Source organism: Triticum aestivum, chromosome 2A (assembly GCF_018294505.1).
Source record: "Triticum aestivum cultivar Chinese Spring chromosome 2A, IWGSC CS RefSeq v2.1, whole genome shotgun sequence".
In the NCBI taxonomy this organism is placed as follows: Eukaryota; Viridiplantae; Streptophyta; class Magnoliopsida; order Poales; family Poaceae; genus Triticum; species Triticum aestivum.
Window position 1 is genome coordinate 129691744 of NC_057797.1, and position 10309 is coordinate 129702052.

Consider the following 10309-nt stretch of genomic DNA (forward strand, 5'->3'; position numbering starts at 1 on the left):
AGTACTTTTGTACTATGGACGCCAAGTCAGCGAAGCGCGTAATATCACGGCGACTTATGGCGTTGAGGATTCCCTTGTCCGTGCAATTATTGTAGAAGAATGAAATTGCGTCTTCCTCGCGGCAGTCCTTTATCCTGTTCATAACCAGGAGGAATCTGGCCCAGTAATGATGTACTGTTTCTTCGGGCTCTTACCTAATTTGGGATAGATCACTTATGTACGGGTGGGTGGGTGGAATCAAATCCGAAACCTCACCCATTCTGAGACCCATAGGCCAAGGAGTTTCCGAACTCGGAAGTTTGGATTCTTGGATGTTGTCCAATGAATCTAGCCTGTCGCCTAACTTTAAGTTTAGGTCTTGAGTGATGTCCTCCCCTCCGCGGGTATCCGGCTTGGAGGGGTCGGGAATTCGGACATAGCTAGTCCTTAAGATAGATGAAGCGTCGCCGCACTGTCCCTCTACCACGGTAACGTGATGGGTGACCTGGGAAAGTTAATCTCTCTCAAATCGGGTTTAGGCCCAATCTGGTCATAATCCGTAGCGACTCCCAGGGCGGCGATGCGGTCCAAGAGCTCGTTTAGGGAAGAGAGCTCCGTTGGATCTAGCTGCTCGGCGAATTCCGAGCTGACGTGAAGATTGCTTTCGATGACCCGAGAGGTCATCATCGGCGCAGCAGCCGAACAGGCGGTCATAAGGAAACCACCTAGTCTAAGAGTTTGGCCGACAGCCAAAGCTCCCTTAGCAACGGTGTCGTCTTTAAAGACGGGATGAGGCATCCTTCCTGATGGCGACGGCACAGAGGAACTCTCAATGAAAGCACCAATGTCGGTGTCAAAACCGGCGGATCTCGGGTAGGGGGTCCCGAACTATGCGTCTAGGCCGGATGGTAACAGGAGGCAGGGGACACAATGTTTTACCCAGGTTCGGGCCCTCTTGATGGAGGTAAAACCCTACGTCCTGCTTGATTAATATTGATGATATGGGTAGTACAAGAGTAGATCTACCACGATATCAAAGAGGCTAAACCCTAGAAGCTAGCCTATGGTATGATTGTTGTGTCCTACGGACTAAAACCCTCCGGTTTATATAGACACCAGAGAGGGCTAGGGTTACACAGAGTCGGTTACAATGGTGGGAGATCTACATATCCGTATCGCCAAGCTTGCCTTCCATGCCAAGGAAAGTCCCTTCCGGACACGGGACGAAGTCCTCAATCTTGTATCTTCATAGTCCAGGAGTCCGGCCGAAGGTATAGTCCGGCTATCCGGACACCCCCTAATCCAGGACTCCCTCAGGCGGACTTTGAGGCTGCCATGGCCGAATGGGTGGTGGATCTAGAGGCGACCAAAGCTGCACAGAAGGAGCAGAAAAGGAAGAAAGCAGTCAAGAAAAGAGAGTCCCGCCGACGCAAGAAAAAAGAGGCCGCACACCGTGGTGAGGAGAGCTTGGTAGAGATCGAAGCACGGTGGGGTGCCGCCTACAAGGTCGGGAAGGAGAACGCCGGCGTCTGGCCAGCATGCCCTGATGGCAGCATGTGAGAAGTAGTTTAAGTTTGTAGTATTAGAGCAAATTACCAGTAGTACTTTAAGTTTGTAGTATTAACGTACAATGTCGGTAAGAGCATCCTTTGAGGGCTTTGAACGTTGATTAGCATGTGTGCTCGTGTGCGTTTTTTTTGTGTTAATCATTAGAAGATCACAAAACACACGGTTTCTATGCTGTAACCGTCTGCGTTTTTTGCGTTAATGACCCATAAGTCAGTTACCTGTGCGATATTTCCTAATAAACCAGGCATACCATTGACCGAAAAAAATCAAGTACACATGTACATTTTTTTGAAGACGGGATCTGCCAACTTTCTTTTTTCTTGCACACGAGTATTTTACGTGCTTTGTCTGTGTTGTGTGTTTCCCCCACCCAAGTTTCAAATTTCGCACAGAAATTTTCATTAGGCGCGCGATTTCAGAATTTATTCCTCCAACCACATCCCCTTCCCCTCAGTATCCTCCCCCCCTCGCGCCTCCCCATACCGGCATCTCAAACCGCCAGCGCCGCAACCACAGCTTCAACCACATCTATGTTCTGCTCGGATCCAGTCAGGTAACCCACCAATCTCTATCACGTCCCCGGACTGATTGCTTAAATGGCGCCTGCGAAACATCCTCATGCCTCCAAATCCCCCCCCCCCCCCCGCCGCCAAGAGCTGATGGCGGTCTATGGCGCGATGGCCGCTGTGCATGTTGACCCAAAGGAACACCTCACCTCCGCCGCCGTCGTTGGCATGGTGCAGGCTCTGGCCCAGATGAAGTCCCCTAGCGACTACCCCCCAGGACTTAACAGGTAAGATCTGACCAGCTAAATCTTACCAATACCACTTGCAACGGCTGTGATTTGTATGGTTGATGTATTAAGCATGTTCATGCCTTGTTTATTTCAGTACTGCACACTGTGTGATATTCAAATATTACCGTGTCCAGCTCAATTTCACCAATACCAGCAACAAACTTACGATACATGACTCAGGATATCACTAGAGATGATGCCCCTTTGCCATTTTTAGTGGATGCTAACCCTGTTGCACTTAACATGTTTGTCCATGTACTTACGTGGGGTCATAATGGTTGATGCTTTTGTTTGCCATCGAGGTGAGTTGCATCCCATGTCTTACAGTATTTCACATAATTTGTGCAATTGCAGTTTAACTTCTACCCATTTACTGGTTGCCTATAGGTACACATGTCACTGGCACTGATCCACGCTTTGACCCAAAGGAACAACTCGCCTCTGCCGTTGCTGACTTTGGGCGAGCTCTGGCCAAGATGAAGTGCCCCAGCAACTACCTCTCAGGACTTACCAAGTATGTACTCACCAGTTCAATCTTACCAATACCAGTTGCAATTAATGGCTATATTTTGTACGGTCGATGTATTAAGCATGTTCTAGTAAACATGCCTAACACGTTTTTGCTACTTTCCCTACCTTTTTGTAGACACCTGGCCAATTCTCTGCTCTGGCAGCACCTGCCTTGTGATGCTTAACTATGCCAATTGCATTTTTATCAATGCCGGTTTCAATGTCTATTAAGCCTGTTGCAATTAACAGTTGAATCCATTTTTTAACAGTTGCATTTCAATGGCTACAAACTTACAAAACATGACTTAGGATGTTGTTAAGCCTGTTGCAATTAACATTTGTATCCATTTTTAATCTATCCATTTGCTACCATGCTACTCTCCGCAATGAAGATATACTAGAGATGCTGCCCCATTTGCTATTTTTGGTGGATGCTAACCCTGTTGTACTTAACATGCTTGTCCATGTACTTACGCAGGGTCATAACGGCCGATGCTGTTGTTTGTCGTCAAGGTTAGCTGCATCCCATGTCTTACAGTATTTCACATAATTTGTGCAATTGCAGTTTAACTTCTACCATTTACTGGTTGCCTGTAGGTGCACATGCCAGTGGCATTGATCCACGCTTCTACCCGGAGGAACAGCTCGCCTCTGCCGCCGCTAACTTTGGGCGGGCTCTGGCCAAGATGAAGTGCCCCAGCAACTACCTCTCAGGACTTACCAAGTATGTACCCACCAGTTCAATCTTACCAATACCAGTTGCAATTAATGGCTATGTTTTGTACTGTCGATCTATAAGCATGTTGTAGTAAACATGCCTAACATGTTTGAGCTATTTTCCCTACCTTTTTATAGACAACTGGGCCATTATCTGCTCTGAAAGCACCTGCCCTGTGATGTTTAACTCTGCCAATTGCATTTTTATCAGTACCGGTTTCAATGGCCATTAAGCATGTTGCAATTAACAATTGTATCCATTTTTAAAGAGTTGTATTTCAATGGCTACAAACTTACAAAACATGAATTAGGATGTTGTTAAGCCTGTTGTAATTAACAGTTGTATTCATTTTTTAATTCGTCCCTTTGCTACCATGCTACTCTTTCAAAATGAAGATATCACTATAGATGCTGCCATTTTATTACCATTTGCTATTTTTGGTGGATGTTAACCCTGTTGTAGTTAACATTGGCTTTCCATGTACTTACACAGGGCTACAATGGGCGATGTTGTTGTTTGCCGTCGAGGTTAGCTGCATCCCATGTCTTATACACCATCTATTCCTAAATATAAGTATTTTTAGAGATTCCAATATAGACTACATAAGGAGCAAAATGAGTGAATCTAGATTCTAATCTAAACTATATCTATAATTCTATATACATCCGTATGTAGTTCATATTGAGATCTCAAAAAATACTTGTACTTAGGAACATAGGTAGTTGTATTTTACATCATTTGTGCAATCTCAGTTTAGCTTCTAACATTTACTGGTTGCTTATAGGTACATATATGAGGGGTACTGATCCACGCTTCGATCCCTTTTGCGTATGGGGCAATGAGATATTCATGAACAAGCGTCAAGTAAGGAAACTAAGAAAGATTGTTAGGCGAAAGAAACGGGTGATTGGAATTAAGCTCTTTATTTACACTTTGTCGAAGACAACAATGAACTTTAGGATGGTAAGTAATGTGTTGCCTTTCCCCCTACCCACAACAAGTTACTCTATTAGACCTTAGTATCTGATATTTTTCTCTTTTCAATGGTTTCCGAAGCTATTTACTGATGATTACCTTGAAAACTACATGATCGGAGTGGAGGCAACTAAGGTTAAAGTATATAATTCATGCTACCATGATAATGCTCTAGAAGTCTTCCTGAAGGCGGTGAAGGATGGGCAGGCGATCGTCATAAGGGGTTGGAAAAAAGTGGTTCATGCCTATAGAATGCAGGAAGGCACATTATGGGCATTCCACTTCTTCAATATCGTCGGCAGTCAAAATGATTTACACTTGTCTCTTCACCTTTACCGCCTTTAAATACTGCGATTCATCATAGTTAATTGCTGCCTAATACTATAATTACTGAACATATTGTACTGGCAATTTTATTTATGGATTCGTTGTTGAACCATTGTGTTGATAATTTTAATTGCACGTTTCTTCTTTCAAAATTTCCAATTAGAATAGTAAATTACAGGCAAAAATAAAAATAGAACAAACGGTCATGGACCTTTGCAAACGGTTCTAGCAGTGAAAGCGCTTGCGATGGATAGCCGAATGCCACACAGTTTTCTACATCAAATCGTGTGTGATGTAGTTAATGAAAGCAAACAGTTAACCAAGGCAGAGCGTGTGTGATAGTTACACCTTTCACACACGGGCATATACATAAAATCGTGTGGGATGTACATCCAAACGGAAACGTTTTCCCTGGATTGACTGTGTGGGATGTACATAAGAACGGAAATGTATTCCTTGGATTGACTATGTGTGATATACATACGAACAGAAATATTTTTCTAGGATTCACCGTGTGGGATGTACATACCTACGGAAATGATTTTCTTGGATTACCGTGTGGGATGTACATACCTACGGAAATGATTTTCTCGGATTACCGTGTGGGATGTACATACCTATGGAAATGATTGGGTTTCGATGCCTCGCCCGATCGCACACGGCCCCAGCCTGGGTCCCAGGAGGGCCTATCCCCGACGATTTCTGGGTCGTGTGGGAAGGACACCCTATCGCACGCACTCACTTGGCAACGGTTCCAAATGCCATCGCGGAAAGGGGTAAAAAACGTTTGTTTAGGGCCGACGCGCGCCAGTGGTACGTGGAGAGCCTGACGGCTGGGACCCACGAGGTCCATGGTCGCACGCAAGGAAAGTTCCTCCTTATTAAGTTGTTTCCTCCCCCTAACAGCTGGGATCCACCGGCTGTATCTTTGCATGGAAGGACGTGCCTCCTTGTTATGCAAAAAAACCTCCTCCCGATGATAGCTGGGACCCGACAGATTTGGTGGCTGACTTGCGGGCCTACTAAGCAGACGTGTACGCAGGGCTTTGTCAACTTAATCAACAAATGATTCTAGCAGTTGTACCATTGGATGTTAATCCAACATCCGTGCTCCTTCTTCAACCTCTGTTCTTGCTCCTGTCTCCCGTGGGCGGCAGTGCTGCCGCGCACCCGAACCAGTCAAGTTTCCACTCCTCTCCATCTGCGACTCCACTGCCGCATCTTCCCCATCTCCGGGTCGTTCTAGTCTGGGGTCTCGCCGTCGTCCATCGGCCTTGGTGCGCTCGGCATGGTGTGGTCAATGTGGTCAACAACCGAGAGTCATCGGAAGATGATTGTACGTGAGAGGCTGACAGTGGGGACGAACCACGCCCATGGACGCATGCATGCAACTGCATCCTTTTTACCCTGAAAAATAATGTTTTCTCCCCCTGACTGCTGGGACCCACCAACTACATCTTCGCACGCAAGGAAATGCGTCCTTATTACGGGCAAAAAAATAAACCCCCCCCTGACAGCTGGGACCCAGCAGCTATATCTTCGCACGCAGGAAGTGCGTCCTTATCCTCCCTGACAGCTGGGACCCACCCGATCGGAGCGTACGTACCATTGTCAGTCTTGTCGGAACGTGTACATACATACTGGTCGATTGGTCTCTCTGCAAGTATGAACCGTGGTTGAATAAGTAGCGACACATGTCATAGTAGAGCCCCCCACATAGCAGTTCAGGCTGTCCCGTCTAAACCATGTACACGTACATATAGCCATAGACCAAAAAATACGGCCACATACATACATACGGGCGGGGCCTCGAACCCTGACTCGCGCATACGTACGGCCAGGGGTCATGTACATGGCTGGGTCGAAATGGAGAAGCTACGCCGTTGTCGTGATCATGGGGAGGCAACCGGTTGGGTCAGAACAGAATGCGTTGTCGTGTTCATCGGGAACCAACCGGCTTGGACGGAACAACCGATGGAAACGAGGCCTGTCGTACCACAGAACGGAGGAAACGACCTTGTGTTCAACCGGCCACAGTTGAAACAGGATCCTGTTCATCGGGAGGGGTCTGGTGTACCGCAAAACGGAGGAAACGGGCCTCCTACGGTGGAAACGGGGTCCTGTTGATCGGGAGGGGTGTGGCGTACCGCAAAACGGAGGAAACAGACTTGTGTTGGAGCGCTATGGTCGAAACGAGGGTCCTGTTCATCGGGAGGGGTGTGGCGTACCGCAAAACGGGACTCCACGGGATAATGTTCATCTCCACCGTCGACCTCCTCCAGCCTCCACGGGCTACTGTTCATCCACCGTCAACCTCCTCCAGCCTCCACCCGCACTGTTCATCCACGGGCTCCTGTTCATCCAGCCTCCACCGCGCGCTCCTCCACCATCTACTGTTCAACCAGCCCTCTCCACGGGCTACTGTTCAACCACCCCTCCACCGGCTACTATTCAACTAGCCCTCCACGGGGTCCTGTTCATCCACCGGCTCGATCAATCGGGGTACTGTTCATCCAGCGGCAACGGCCTCTACTACCACGGGGTCCTGTTCATCCAACCCCCCACCAAGAACTATTCATCCAACCCCCCACCGAGAACTGTTCATCCACCCCCAACAACTCTCACTGTTCATCTAGAGGCAGCATCGATCGGCTTCAGTTAGCAGCAGTAGCGAACAAATCACTTGGGTTCAATTAACAGCAAGGGATCGATCGATCGCTCGGGTTCAGTAACACGTAGCCTGTAGTGCAATTGGTTAGGTTCAGTTAGAGCCCAACGCCTCGCTCGGGTTCACTTAGAGCCCAATGCCTCGCACACACGCGCGTACGTACGAGAGACGCGCATCGCTCGGCCCCCGACCACCCATCGTAACATGGAACTCCCCCGATATCTTCCTCGCCCTCGCTTCTACCATGGTTTTTTCCGTCATGGACGGTCCAAAGAATGTCATGCAGCTGCGTCTCCGGCCCGCCCAAGATGAAAAGCCCATTTTCTGTCATGATTTTTTGTCATAGAAGCAGGACCCCACCACATCTACGATGATACCAGGTTTTGTCACAATTATCGTCATAGAAGTGTCATAAGCATGACAAAGAAAAAATTCGTTCGGCCCAAAATGTCACGGATGTGTCTTTTTTTGTAGTGTACACCACAGTCCTGCAAAGCGAGAAGAATCTAAAGGAGGCAGAGAAGAAGAAGCCCGCCGTGATCCAAGTTTGCATGCATGACTTATGCTTAGTCTACCACACATGCCATGCCGACATTGAGTGCGAGGAATTTAAGAACTTCCTCAAGGGCGGCCGAGTCAAATTCGTTACTGTAGACTTTAGGAACAATAGGGAAGTCCTGGATCGGATAGGCCTCGTTGTAGGCAACCCCTTCGACCTCCAGAAGAAAGGGTTGGTGCCCTCCCGTGATCAGCCTTCAATGCTGACCCTGGTAGGAGCCATGGTTCATCCTTCGTAAGGTACATTGAAGAAACCTCCGTTCAAGTTTCATCATGCATGGGAGTGGAATGTACTAGATATAGACCACATCCACTATGTTGCAATGGATGTCTACCTTTCTTTCCAATATCTACAAGGGTTGGATGAAGAGCAAGAGCCAAGTGTGCAGTTCAAGCAAAGAAGTATCAGCCAAGAGGAAGAGGGACAAGGACGAAGTCGGGCACGTGGACGAGGAGTCCGAGTAAGATGGCAGTGTCGTTGCTCATGGTGGTTCTAATGTAGTGTCTACCGGATTAGTTGCTTAGTTTAATTTCAGGTGTGCTTAGTTTTATTTGAGGGGTGTGTTGTGCTGAGCCCCTAGCAGAACTATGTTATGTTCCTTCTCATTACTTTAACTCTTTAGTACGTACATACTAGTATTTCTTACAGTTCATCTTTTAGTGGGTATAGTACTACCACTCGTTTCTTCACATTATATACGTACAATATATATGGCCAACATCATATAGCCACCCATCATCTCCAGTTAGAATAGTGTGTCCATGCACGGATGCAATGTGGCCAAACGATGCCTGCCATCGGTGTCTCAAATTCAAATCAGTCTGACCTTGTTCAATGTGTATACAGTACAACATGCTCGCTTCCAAACCACACCGCGCATATCTCAGTTATATTCATGCATGCATGGGTTTCAAACATCATGATCTCTTATTCAAATATTTGAATTCAACTTTACATTAATTATGACCCCACCTAGTCTTTTACACCCACACAGTCGTATTCTCTTTATAATTGTACCACTAACTTTCTCTCGTGCATGCATGCACACACACACTACCAATCGGCATTATCCATCGCACACATGCAATCTTTTTCTTCAGGTCGGTCTCCCATGCATGCACACACACACCTCCCCCTCTCCATCATATCCTTCATGCCTATATATTATATTTTATATTTTTTATATAGTGTGTGGATAACTTTAACTTTGAAAAATGGTTGTTGGATGAAGCCAATCCGATGGTGTAGAGATGGCAAATTTGAGCACTACTGGCCATTGGATATCATCTAGATTCTACCAGATTTTGCCACATGTACAATCTAGAAGACTCCATGGTTGAACTTAAGCATAATGCACAAACCTCAAAACAAAAGCACTTCTTCTTTGTTCTAGAATCTTCCATATCAGAATTGCCCAAATGTTTTTCTACATGATTTGCCCTTATTTGTTTTTACTTTATGCTTTACAATGCACAATCCATGAATCTTAAAATAGATTAGCTTTCTTATAAAAACTAGATGATTTTGAATGAAATGAACTATAAGAATTAAACGAACATCTACATCATGCATATATGACTCAAAACTTACATGCTATAATGTGGTATTTATTCATAATTTGGTTGTCAAATCTCATGCGTGCAATGCATGTGTACCTTACTAGTCTAAATGGTGTTTGTGTGTGTGTTGTGTGTGTTAAACACATTGTACGTAGTATCATACATGGTTTAGATTCCGAACATCTAGCTAGAGCATACATGTACTATGATTTGAATTCAACATAAGATGGATACATATATTTGAATTTGAGATCGTATGTACATGTAGTTCGTATTTATATAGGAATTTACTTCTCCTATATTCATGCCATGTGTTGTGAAGATAATATTTAGATGGTTGTATAACTAACCAGAGTACAATCCCATTCAAACAGGGAAAATGTACTCAAATTTAGTCCATATGCTAGACAACACACATTGTTTTTTTATTCTTGAGGGAAGTGCAAATTGTTTTGGTAATGTACACGTTATGTTTGTTGTCCCGATTCTTCTAGTTTTTTGTTGTATTTGAATGCATTTATAGTAATATAGTAAAACGGGACATGGCTCTCTCTAGTGATGAGGTGCGAATTGTCTTTTTTTGGGTACACATTAAGCTTGTTCTCCCAAAATTTCAAGTCGCGCCTTGTTATGCCAAAATTTCAAGCTA